The following is a 12069-nucleotide window of genomic DNA, read 5'->3' on the forward strand; positions in this document are numbered from 1 at the left end:
GGGTGACCCCACCATATAAATACACAACATACTCATTAACTTTTATTTTATATCACATATTCTATAAATAACCATGTAAATATAACATATTCAATAGTTTTTTCAACATTTCATTATCTTATAAAAGTAGAAAGTAGAAAATGATGACTAAGTTTTATATTTTGTTTTGACTTTTGCATATATATCTTAAAAATGTTAAATCCTTTTTACAAGTTTAAACTTTTGTTGCATTTATATTTATATGAAAAACCTAAAATATAACTTGACAATGATATTATATCATTACATAAATCAATATAATAACGTTTAACACATGTGAAATCTATAAAAAAGATATTTTGTTTTGTTTTTTTTTTTTTTTGCTAATAAAGTTTTTTTTTTTTTTTTAATATTGAAATGCTTTTACTTCAAAATTACATAGACATAGCGGGTAAACGAGCAACAAGCTGTACCACAACTTCTTTTTGGATGTCAAAACTGATTCTTTAAAAAACAATATTTATAGATTTTAGAGTCACAACATTACAATGCATTACCCGTTGGACTCTATTAAGTAGCTCCACAGCTTCTGGCGCAAGGAAACCGAAAATATCAAATGCAAAGGGTATAAACGTGTGTTGATTTTCCATGCACGCTTTCTCATGTTTTGCCACTTTTCTTTTGAATCGAAACAAAAAGAAAAACAGCGGTTTTCTATCCTAACGTTTAATTTATATTTTCATTATTAACCGTCGAACAAATTATATTTTAAGGATAATCTTAAATTTATATAGTTAATATGATTTTTTTTAACAATAAAGTCTCGATATACTTATAATTGTATTCTAATTTGGACAATTATGTGATAACTCGATGGACACTTTGTCATCCTCCCTACATGAAAAGGAAAATGTCATTACAGTAATTATATTCTAGCCTTATTTACTATTAAGCTTTAATTATTTTTTGAGAATAAATTTCAAAAGATTTGTAGTTGTATTCGATTTTTGAAAAAGTACTCGTTTATACGGTTTCTTTTTGGTACTGTTGTAAAAATCTTGAGTAGGTCCCGATTAATCTCCGATTAATCGATAGACGCTACTCGATCGATTAGAGGGCGCCTAACGATTAATCAATGTATACATAATGAGTGAAACATTATAAAACGATGAAATTTTAACATTTTGAAAAAGTTTTATTTCAATGGAAACTATTTGAGACATGAATAGTGTTGTATTAATCATATTAACATATTATGTTATCATATTATTGGTATTTACGAACTTTGATATGATATTAGTCATGTTTAATTTTTTTAAATTCAAAAAATTAACAATTAATGGTAACCGATTAATCTCCATCCAACTAAGTGATCCATTGACCCCAATCCACCGACTAGCTAACATCGAACGTTTTTTACAACTTTGCTTTCTGGAGACATCACCGACATGGAGTCAAGGCGGATAGATTACATACTTAGTTAGCGGTATAAGTTACATGCTTAGTTAGTGGTAAGGGACTTAAATAAAGAATATCATATTTTACCTCTAATATTTCTTCGGAAATCAATCATTTCATATTTTTTCAACCACACCAAGTGTATGCAACTTTCATGAATCAGATTTGCAAGGTATTAGAGTTAAGTGTGATCATAAAATAAATGTTATATTTGGAGTTCTTAGACACCAAAAACTTAAGCACTATATTTGAAGTTTCTGGACACCAAAAAATTAAGCATGTGGATTTATAGGTTGTCATAATTTCATGATCAAACTAATGATTTTTTTCCATTTTACATCTCTAGCTTATGATTTAGGTTATAAAAACAAAATATTGAAAATACATATTCTTGTAAATCATGGATCAATCTTAAAATTGTAAATCATGGATCAATCTTTAAAAGCTCAAGAGGATAATTTCCTATAATAAAATACAATTACAAGTCTTTTGTCTTTTACTTAATCATAAATGAGGTTGGAATATAGTGACTTGAATGAAAATTTATCTTGACATATATTAAAGAACACTGGGTAATCATGTAATTACCTTAATTCGAATGCAATCGCATTGTTTTGGGTTTTATTGTTAAAAAAAGTCACGATTTAATTGTAAATAAGGTTACGATGTAAGAAATTTATTGAAGATTCTTCTTAATATAAAGTAGACTTTAGTATAACTTTTGTAAACTACATAAGCTAAATACGATGATGGTTAATATATATAGGGCCGACCCTACGGGTAGGGCAAGCTGGGCAATCGCTCCGAGCCTCGCTAATTCTCGGGGACCCTACAAATTACGATTTTTATCCAGCCTTTTCTTCAAATTATTAACTATGATTTTGTTGTTGCACTCCGCTTGATCATTAACTTGGGGCCGAACATGAGTGGACATTATCATTTTGATCCCCTAGCTTGTGCAAAAGTCTCTTGTTCTTTTGCTAATAAATTGGCATCCATTGTCGCATATGATTTCAGTTGGGATCCTGAACCTGGTCAAAATATTACGTTTAATAAATGATACTACCTCTTTATCTCTTACCTTGACGAAAGCTTCAACTTCGATCAATTTGGAGAAGTAATCAGTCATCACCAACATGAATACTTTTCCTCCTGAGCTATTGGCAATGTTCCTATAATATCCATCCCCCATTTCATAAATGGCCATGGGGAGATAATTGGATGTAGAGGTTCTGTCGGTTGATGTAGGATGTTTTTGTGTATGTGCCAAGCATCACATTTTTGATCATGTAGAAAGGAGTCTTTCTTCATGATTGGACAGTAGTATCCTGTTCTTAGTATTTTGGAGCATAAGGATTTGCCTCCGATAAGATTGTCACAATCTCCTTCGTGTATATCTTTTAAGACTTCTGCAGCTTCAGGATCTTCCAAGCATCTTAGGTATGGTCCTGCCATGGATATTTAAAGTTTACCTTGGATTAACACAAATGTTGAGACTCTCGTCCTGAATGCTCTTTCACTTTTTTCTCCTGTCTGGATTGTGTCATTTTGGAGATACTCCATAATGGGTTGGGTCCATGATCGCGAACTTCTTTGAGGATCCTGTTCGTCGGGATCCCTATGGTTAGGATCTTCAATAGTTGCTACGCTTGTCGGATGCTTAGGATCTTCTGATTTGTCGGAGATGGTTTCTATAGTTGGGGTTATTATGTGAGTTATAGGAATCTTCTTCTCTGGTGGGATCTTAAGGGAGGATCCTAAATTGGCTAATGCATCTGCTTCTGTGTTTTCCTCTCTAAGAACTTGGGTTAGGCTAAAGTTTTCGAAATCAGAAGCTAAAATTTTTAGGATCTCTAGGTATAATGCTAATTTATCACCTTTCACTGCATAAGATCCATTTTAGTGATTGGTTAGTAATAAAGAATCAACAAATACCTGAAGACCCTTAGCTAATTGTAGTTCCATGATGAGTGCTTCGTATTCAGCTTCATTGTTGGTAGTGTTGAATTCATAACTAACTGCCTGGGGTATGATGTCCCCCTGTGGCACCTTTAGTATGATCCTTAGGCATGTTCCTTTCTGATTTGAAGCTCCATCTGTGAACAACGTCCATCTTCCCAAGTGTTCGTCTTCTAGGAGTCGTTTGGATTCCATGTCCACTTCGTTTTGTAGATCATCACTAAAGTCAGCCACAAAATCTGCTAGTGCTTGTGATTTTATGGCGGATCTTAGTTCATATCTGATGTCAAATGTACTTAACTTCACCGACCATTTTTCCATCCTTCCTGACATTTCTGTTTTTCTCATGACATTCTTGATAGGATAATTAGTTTTTACATGTATAGTGTGTGTTTCGAAGTAGTGTCTTAATTTGGTAGAAGCAGTTATTAAGGCAATAATTAATTTTTCTAGGTGAGAGTATCTGGTTTCAGGATCCAGGAGACTTTTACTTGCATAGTAGACAGGATGTTGGTCCTCGTTAAGATCCTTGACCAGAACGACACTTATCGCGTTTAAGGATACCGAGTGGTAGAGAATACGTGGTTCTCCATCTATAGGTTTTACTAGTAGCTGGGCAGAGCTTATATATTTTTTTAGTTCCTAGAAGGCTTTCTCGTGTTCCTCCTTCCATTCAAATCTCTTGTTCTTTTTCAAGATATCATAAAAGGGCTTGCACCTTTTTGAGGATCTTGAAATGAACCTGTTGAGTGTTGCAACTCTCCCGGTTAGCCTTTGGATGTCCTTTGTTGAAGATGGGGATCTTAGTTCCATGATTGCTTTTATTTGTCGTGGGCTTGCTTCTATCCCTTTCTTTGTCACCATGTATCCGAGGAACTTGCCTGACTTCATTCCAAAGTGACATTTGAGTGGGTTTAGCTTCATATTGTACTCGTCCAGGATGTTAAACGCTTCCTTGAGGTGTCTAAGGTGATCTTCGGCTTTCATTGACTCCACTACCATGTCGTCAATATAAACTTCCATGGTGTCCCCCAACTTGTCTTTGAACATCTGACCCACCAATCTTTGATATGTCGCCCCTGCATTTTTAAGACCAAAAGGCATTACGGTGTAACAATATAAACATGTTGGTGTTATGAATGTAGTGTCTTCTTGGTCTAATGGTTCCATTTGGATTTTTGGAACCCTACTGAAGCATCCATGAATGTCAAGAGTTCATGGCCAGCCATCGTATCTATCATAGAGTCAATATGTGGTAGAGGGAAATGATCCTTAGGGCAATCCTTATTAAGATCTATGTAATCTACACACACTCTCCATTTGTCATTTTTCTTTTGTACGACAACCACATTAGCTAGCCATCTTGGGAATTTTACTTCCTTGATCATCCCTGTTTTGAGGAGCTTCTTTACTTCCTCTTAGATGATTTGATTCCTTTCGGGTGCAAACTTCCTTCTCTTTTGATGTATTGGTCTGAAAGAAAGACCCATATTAAGTTTATGAGTAATTATACTCTTGTCTATACCTATCATGTCTTCGTGTTTCCATGCGAATGTCTTGCTTCTGGTTCTTAATAAATTGAATAGATCCTGCTCGATCTGCTCAGGCATTGAGGATCCTATAATGACTTTAGCTTCGGGATCCCCAATGCTCAGGGGCACATCCTCTAAGTCTTGTTCATTTGTCTCTAGAACATGTCGTTCCCCCTGTCTTAATTGTTATGCTTGTTGGGATTTGGTCGTAGATTTCATAAAGGTTTTGTAGCTTTCTTTCGATTTTTGCTACCCTCCCATGATCTTCACCACCCCCCAAGGAGGGAGCAACTTCACACATTGATGGTATGTTGATGGAAGTGCTTTTCATCTCGTGGATCCGTGGTCTACCTAATATCACATTATAAGAAGACAGGGTGTCAATAACACATAAATTTTGTATTGAGTTTACCCCTTCTATGTATATCGGTAGCTTTATTTCTCCCACGTGTGTTTTGTTTCCCCGCTAAATCCTATGAGGACTGAGGATCTTCTGACTATTTCTAATTTTGGGATGTTCATTCTCTTCAGTGTGTCTAGGAGTACGATATTGACCGAGGATCCTCCGTCAACAAGGATCCTTCTGATGAAATGGTTGGCCATGTACAGTGTTATCATGAGTCCATCATGGTGAGGATCCTGAATTCCTTCCCTATCTGTCTCATCAAATGTGATTTCTTTTTCACTGCTAATCATGGTATTCTTCCAGGGTCTGTCCTCTTTTTCCGTTTTAGAGAAATCGGCGTGTCTTTTAGCCTAAGAATAAGAGGTACCACAGATGTCAGATCAACTCGAGATAATGTTAATTATCTTAGCGTCAGAGGGTGGAGATCCTGGCTTCTCTAGGATCCTATGATCATCATGGATGTTCTCCTTGTATTTTTCTCTTTTTCTCCCGAGGATCTCTTTGAGGTGTCCTTTACTAAGGAGGTAGCTGATTTCTTTTCAGAGGGCTATGCAGTCCTCCGTCATGTGCCCAAAGTCTTCGTGGTAAGCACACCATTTGGACTTGTCTTTCCAAGCGGTGGACTTGTTGTCTCTCTTTGGCCATATTGCTTTGTCTCCAAGATCCTGCATAGCATGAATTACACCTGAAACATCCATCAAAAAACAATAGTCATTGATTTTAGGAAGTTATTCCACTTCTCCTCCATCTCCAAAGGCATTAACCCTATGATGATTCGTTTTGGAATAGGGCTTCGATTTATAGGATCTTTAAGTTGAGGATTCGGCCTTCCTGTTGAGGTTCTCATATTGATCTGAATGGTTGCTTCTCTTCTGGATCTCTCTATCCTCTTTGAGCCTTATGAACCTCAACGCCTGGCACCTGAATTCATCTAATATTTTTCATGGGGTCATCACAAGGTCTTCATAGAAGGTTGGATCCTTTCTTAGTCTCATTTTAAAGGCTTCTACCACGATGGCCATGTTAATGTTGGGGATGCTCAGAGCCTCCTTGCCAAACCTATTAACAAAGTCCCTAAGTTTTTCCTAAGGACCCTGATTCACCCGCTATAGATTACTAGTGATCTTCTCAAAGTTTTTGCTGCAAGAAAATTGGTTATTAAATATATTCACTAAGTGTGCAAATGAAATAATAGACTATGGGGGAACGGTTAGCCGCCATTTGAGGGCTGATTCTGTAAGGGTCGAACCAAAGCCTTTGCATAGGCAAGCTTCCTTCAAGTCCCCTAGGATGGGAATGATCTCCATCCTTTCTTTGTATTGGGCATTTGTAAGTGACCTTGAAGTCATTAAAGGAAGAAGAAGAAGTGAGCTAAAATTCAACAAGCTAATCGTCATCCTTTGGTTTGGCACTCTTCTGGACATTTGTAAGTGTCCAAGACTCGATTTTTATCATGATAGGTTGCTAGATCTTTAGGTTTGTCCCTAAATCTTCTTGTTCTTGTTGGTTGGAATGGTGATATCTCATAAAGTTTGTGACTTTATGAATCTTTGGAACATTTGACATGATTGTTGGTTTGGATCTGAATTTTAGTTGGGTTTTGAGCCATGCATGTGATCCATGGAAAAAAAACCTTATTTTGACTAATTATGGCTTCAAGACATTAGACACGCATATCTATAAAGCACCGACTTTTATGATGGTTTTGGTATTAGAACCCCTTTTAGAGCGTATGAGCCAAGGACTTTGTGAAATAAATGCTTAATGGATGAAATAGTGTCTTATTTAACCTTTTTGGAACCTAGGGTTTGAGATTTTGACCTTTTAGGTGGTTATATTAGGTAAATTAGGAAATTTTATCCTTCTCGACCTTGTTTCATACCATATATGATCTTTGGAGCTCTTAGGATCGAAGAAAACAACTTAACCCATTAAGTTGTTGAAAACCCAGTGCCCACGATGTGCCATTAGGCCGCCATGGCGTGATGATTGGGAAAATCACGACTGTCTGGATGATTGAGGTCCATGAAGTGGCCATGGGTGGTCACGGCGTGACAACTAACTAAAGTCAACATTGACTGTTGACTTTAGACTTGAGTTGAGTTTTGGTCAAACTCCTAGTTTGGATGAAGAGTTAAGGGTTTAGACTTGAGTTAAAAGAAACCCCATAGTTGGGCCCATGATTGTATATTGGGTTGAAATATACCCCAAGTTGGGTCAATTGTATGTTTGGTATGTGGTACTTTGGGGAACTAACTAAGCTCTGTGCTTAGAATTATGTTTATGGTTTCAGGTATTTCTGGTACGAAAGGGAAGAGCCCGACGTGACGGCACAACATCCCTCTCATGTTTCCGCACTTATGATTACTTTTACTCTGTTGTTTTCGGTAGTTTGTATTATGGTTGTTTTAGAGACATAAGATGTATGGAACTAATGACTTCAAAAAAAATATCGTTGTATTTGGGTTGTTACATTTGATTTGTTGTTGATGTATCCTGGTATGAGAAAAATGCTCCTCGATTCCTCTTCCAACCTTCTATTGATCATCCATGTTTACTCTAACCGGCAACAAGTTAGCCATCACCACAATAATACACCTCAATTGATCACCTATGATGCCTTGAACACCACATCACACCTACATTTTGTTCATGGTTGGCAACAACTGTTGGGGTAGGGGAGGAGATTTATGATTTCATATAGAATGATGATCGTTGATAATGATAGCTAGATCGATTGGGATATGGATTTAGAGGTAGTAACGAGACGAGATATGGAATGATGATTAAATCTCAGATCTGGACGATAGTGGTGTTGATTTTTGGGCTGACTGGATCGATGAAGGATCGACAATGATACATTGATAGAGAAGAAGTTTGTTGCCAACATTAGAGAAGACGGTCGTTTAGAGGAGGAGGACAGATTTGAATCGCCTGTCGTCAAGGAGGCGAGATGAAACTGGGGGAATTGGGGGGGGGGGGGGGGGGGGGGGGAGGGGAGTATATGGAATGAGTGTGACGTGAATCATAGATTTGATTTGGGATATTATCCCTAGAATGCCCCTTGATTAGTTTAAGGAAGATACCCCCTGTATTTTTTTTTAAGTATTTACAAAAATATCACAGAACATCCTAACATTCTATTATTTTGATTTAACAGTCCTTGTTTAGTTCTTGGGTTTCAGAAAAACTATAAGTTATCAAATGATATATATATATATATATATATATATATATATATATATATATATATATATATATATATATATAAACCAAAGTATTATATTTTTCAATATATCAATATATGAATTAAAATATTAAATGAGAGTAAAAATCACACCATTCATCAATCTTTACTTTTTGAGTATCACTTGTTTGTTTATCAACTAAATAAAACATAAATAAAAATGTTTTAAATTGATTTTTATAATATCATGTTATTTTGTTAAAATATGTAAAATAAAGATTTATAGTGCATGTACATTATTGCTATGTGTGGAATATGTCACTCTTTCACCAAACATTTTTGCCCCAATTGGGGTGATCTATAATGGAGTCTTTTTGTACTACATGTCCGCACCTAAAGTCTTTTAAGGACCTATGGTATTATTGTCATTTGTTTAATCTATTATTTAGTTTTTTTAACAGTTATTTACTAAAATAACTACATATTAGTTTGATAAACATGATCATTTTTCTTTAATCACAACATGACTATCTACATCATTAAAAAACTTGTGTGTTCATATGTCAAACTTTTTAACACATAAAACATTTTATAACAAAATATCATGTTAAATTTCGCTAGTAATTGACAAAAATACTCAAATTTGTACAATATTATACAAAAATCATATAATAAATAACTATGTGTAAAACATATGTATTACCCATATGAATTACCCAGGTTGATTAAAAAAAATAAAATATTAAAATATAAATAATGATTAGTTTTTAAAATAAAATTTTGAAATAACGAACGAAGGAACATATTAATTGCAATTTAATATAATATTTATTAAATACGATACTTTAAGTATATAAGTATAATAAGTATTATGTGGTCTTTTTAAACTTAAAAATTGAAAAAAAAACATAAATTGAGATGTAGATATTATTTATTTAAAAAATACTATAAAATAACAAGTGTCAAAACTTATTAGTGATTGACTTTTGATAAAATTATCTTGGTTAATTATAGTAGATCCTAAAAACATAAGCAAATATGAGGTTAGTTGAAATTGTGGTAAAACAAAATTCAATTAGATTTAAGCCTAAAATATAGACATTTGAGAGTTGAAACCATGAATCTTAACCATTTCAACCACATTTCTAATTTTTGGAGATATTTATGTTAAACAAGTTTGAAAAAATCAAAATTTTTATTTTTATGCAAATCTTTCTGAAGAAAAATGATTTTTAGTTTACTCTTTAAAATTTATACAGTCTTTAGCAAAATATTTCACAAATTTGAGTATTTTTACTAACTACTGCTAAAAGTAGTTAGTAAGTATATACTAAACCAATGTATAGTCATTTTAATGAAAAAAATAAATAAATACCTTAACAACAAAAAACAAGAAAAAAATATATTTAAAATTCAAATAATCACCTTTCCAACACAACCTTCTACAAGAGCCGTTCACAGCCTAAATTTACTTCAAAAATAGCAATGTACTTTCAATTCATATTATCATTATGATTTCCTTTTTACAAAAAGGAGCACAAATTATAAAAATCCCTAAAATGTTTTGGATACAAGACTTCCCAACAAAAATTACATAAAAATCAATAGAATTTAACAACATTTATCATTCAATTGAAATCTTATGTTGATGTATTTCTGGAATTTTAAGAGTTAAGAGAATAATTATACATCGCTGTTTCCAGTATCATTAACCTAGAAACGTTTTGCAAATTCAACAAAGTATGAAGGAAGAGATGTATGTAGTTACTCATAGGGCTTCTTCAAGTTCTTTTGGATTCTGTTTCTTTTTGTTCAGCTGTTCCTCGTAATTCCTCAATCGTTCATCCCACTTCTCCTGAAAATTTCAAATGAATGATAAAATTCAGAAAACCCTAATATTACAATACTATAGTAGCAATCGATGGAGCAATGGAAGAATTCACGGATGTGGAGAAACCTAATTCAACAATAAGATGTATAAAAAAAATAAAAATTCAAGGACCTTGTAGCTGATTTCGAGGCGGTGCATGACGTAAAACCCAGCACCTCCGCCGACGATGGTCCCTGCCATGATCCTAATGTATCCCCATGCCATCGATCTCACCATTCTCCTTCTCCTCTCTTACAAATACACAAAAATGGCAGATCGTCTGCTACTGCTGCTGCGCTCTCTCTCTCTCTCTCTCTCCACAGAGCCACAGTTCTCCTTCCCTACTCCGAGTCTCCGACGACAACTTGGAGCCTTAACAGACTGGGCTAATGGGCCAATTTATTAAATTTGGGCTAAATGGGTACATACTATACATTCGGGTTAAAAAAGCAGGCCCAAGACCGTCTGGGACTGGTCCGAAGAAAACCGACCCTCTCAAGACCGGTTCCAAAAAAGGCCGGGTCGTTCCGTGACCGGTCACACAAAAGATCCTAATAGCCAATTAATTACACAATTTTTAATCATTATCTAGCTATTTTTTTTTTCTTTTATTAAACTTAAGCGAATGTTTTATCAAATACTTGTTAATGGAAAAACTCAAAACCAAAACCAAAAAACAGAAAAGTACCAAAACCAAACTGAAAAAAGATGCATAGAAAAACCACGAGATAGGTCCCAAAAATGACGGGATCAAAAAAGATCATCCGAAAAAAAAAAATTGTTGCGAAACGGTCCAAAAAACGAATTGTTTGAGGCCGATCTGAACCTCATCTAGACCACCAATGTGCAACTTTCAAGGATTCTGGGGAAGATATGGGTAGGATTAGGGTTGTAAAATAATTGAATGAGAAGTGTTTGTTAAATTTTTAACTAAACAGATGAATGCATAAACGAACGAATTTTCATGTTCATTTGTTTAAGAAATTATTTTATTCATTGTATGTTTGTTTATTTTTAGAGTTGATATAAATATGTGTTTATCACATTAATTTCACTTTCACCACGATGCTCACCAAACTCTATATTCTCATAATCTCATACTATATTTCTAAAGCTCTTATAAAAGCTAGTATGTATAGATTATATATAGTGGGGAACGCAAGACAATAGCGGCTGCATACATAACTTTGGGGGTTGCGTGTCGAAAAATTTGCATTATGCCGGAATTTTATTCAAAAGACTTACACCGTGTTGCAAAATTTGAGGGATTGCGTGGGCCATCCCAGGAACCCCTAACTTTGCCATTGTAGATAGGTGTTTATTCTATAGTTTTATGTATAAGGTTTTACCAAATATTTTTAATAGCCAGTATAACTTATTCTATATACTTTTGCAAGAAAATAATTGTCTTCATACCTTTTAGTTTGATGCGGTTGAGTCAAAACAAAGAAAAATGTGGCAGGAGATAAATATAATACACAAAGTATGTTACTATTTAAATATGTAGGTTGACGTAAGGACCAACCTAAGATTGTAGTGATCATCGAGTATAAATTTTATAATGTCGTGGTTTCAAAATAGTTAGACTATTATACTAGTTTATGTAGGATTTTGTTCATGATTTTTTGGGTTGGTTCAAATAATTAATGGGATACATCGATACGTATTGTGTGGTGCA

At 34.4% G+C, this 12069-nt stretch overlaps 1 long non-coding RNA gene across 1 annotated transcript; it reads right to left on the bottom strand.

Annotated features, from left to right (window-relative positions):
- Window positions 1-9897: 9897 nt before the first annotated feature.
- On the bottom strand, window positions 9898-10763 carry LOC144997669 (uncharacterized). The gene is made up of 2 exons (XR_013659899.1): window positions 10524-10763; window positions 9898-10376 (listed from the first exon to the last, which is right to left on the bottom strand). It is a non-coding gene; the product is annotated as an uncharacterized LOC144997669 (long non-coding RNA).
- Between the last annotated feature and the right edge of the window lie 1306 nt (window positions 10764-12069).

The sequence above is a fragment of the Lactuca saligna genome, chromosome 5 (genome assembly GCF_052625555.1).
Source record: "Lactuca saligna cultivar CGN05327 chromosome 5, ASM5262555v1, whole genome shotgun sequence".
Taxonomy (NCBI): domain Eukaryota; kingdom Viridiplantae; phylum Streptophyta; class Magnoliopsida; order Asterales; family Asteraceae; genus Lactuca; species Lactuca saligna.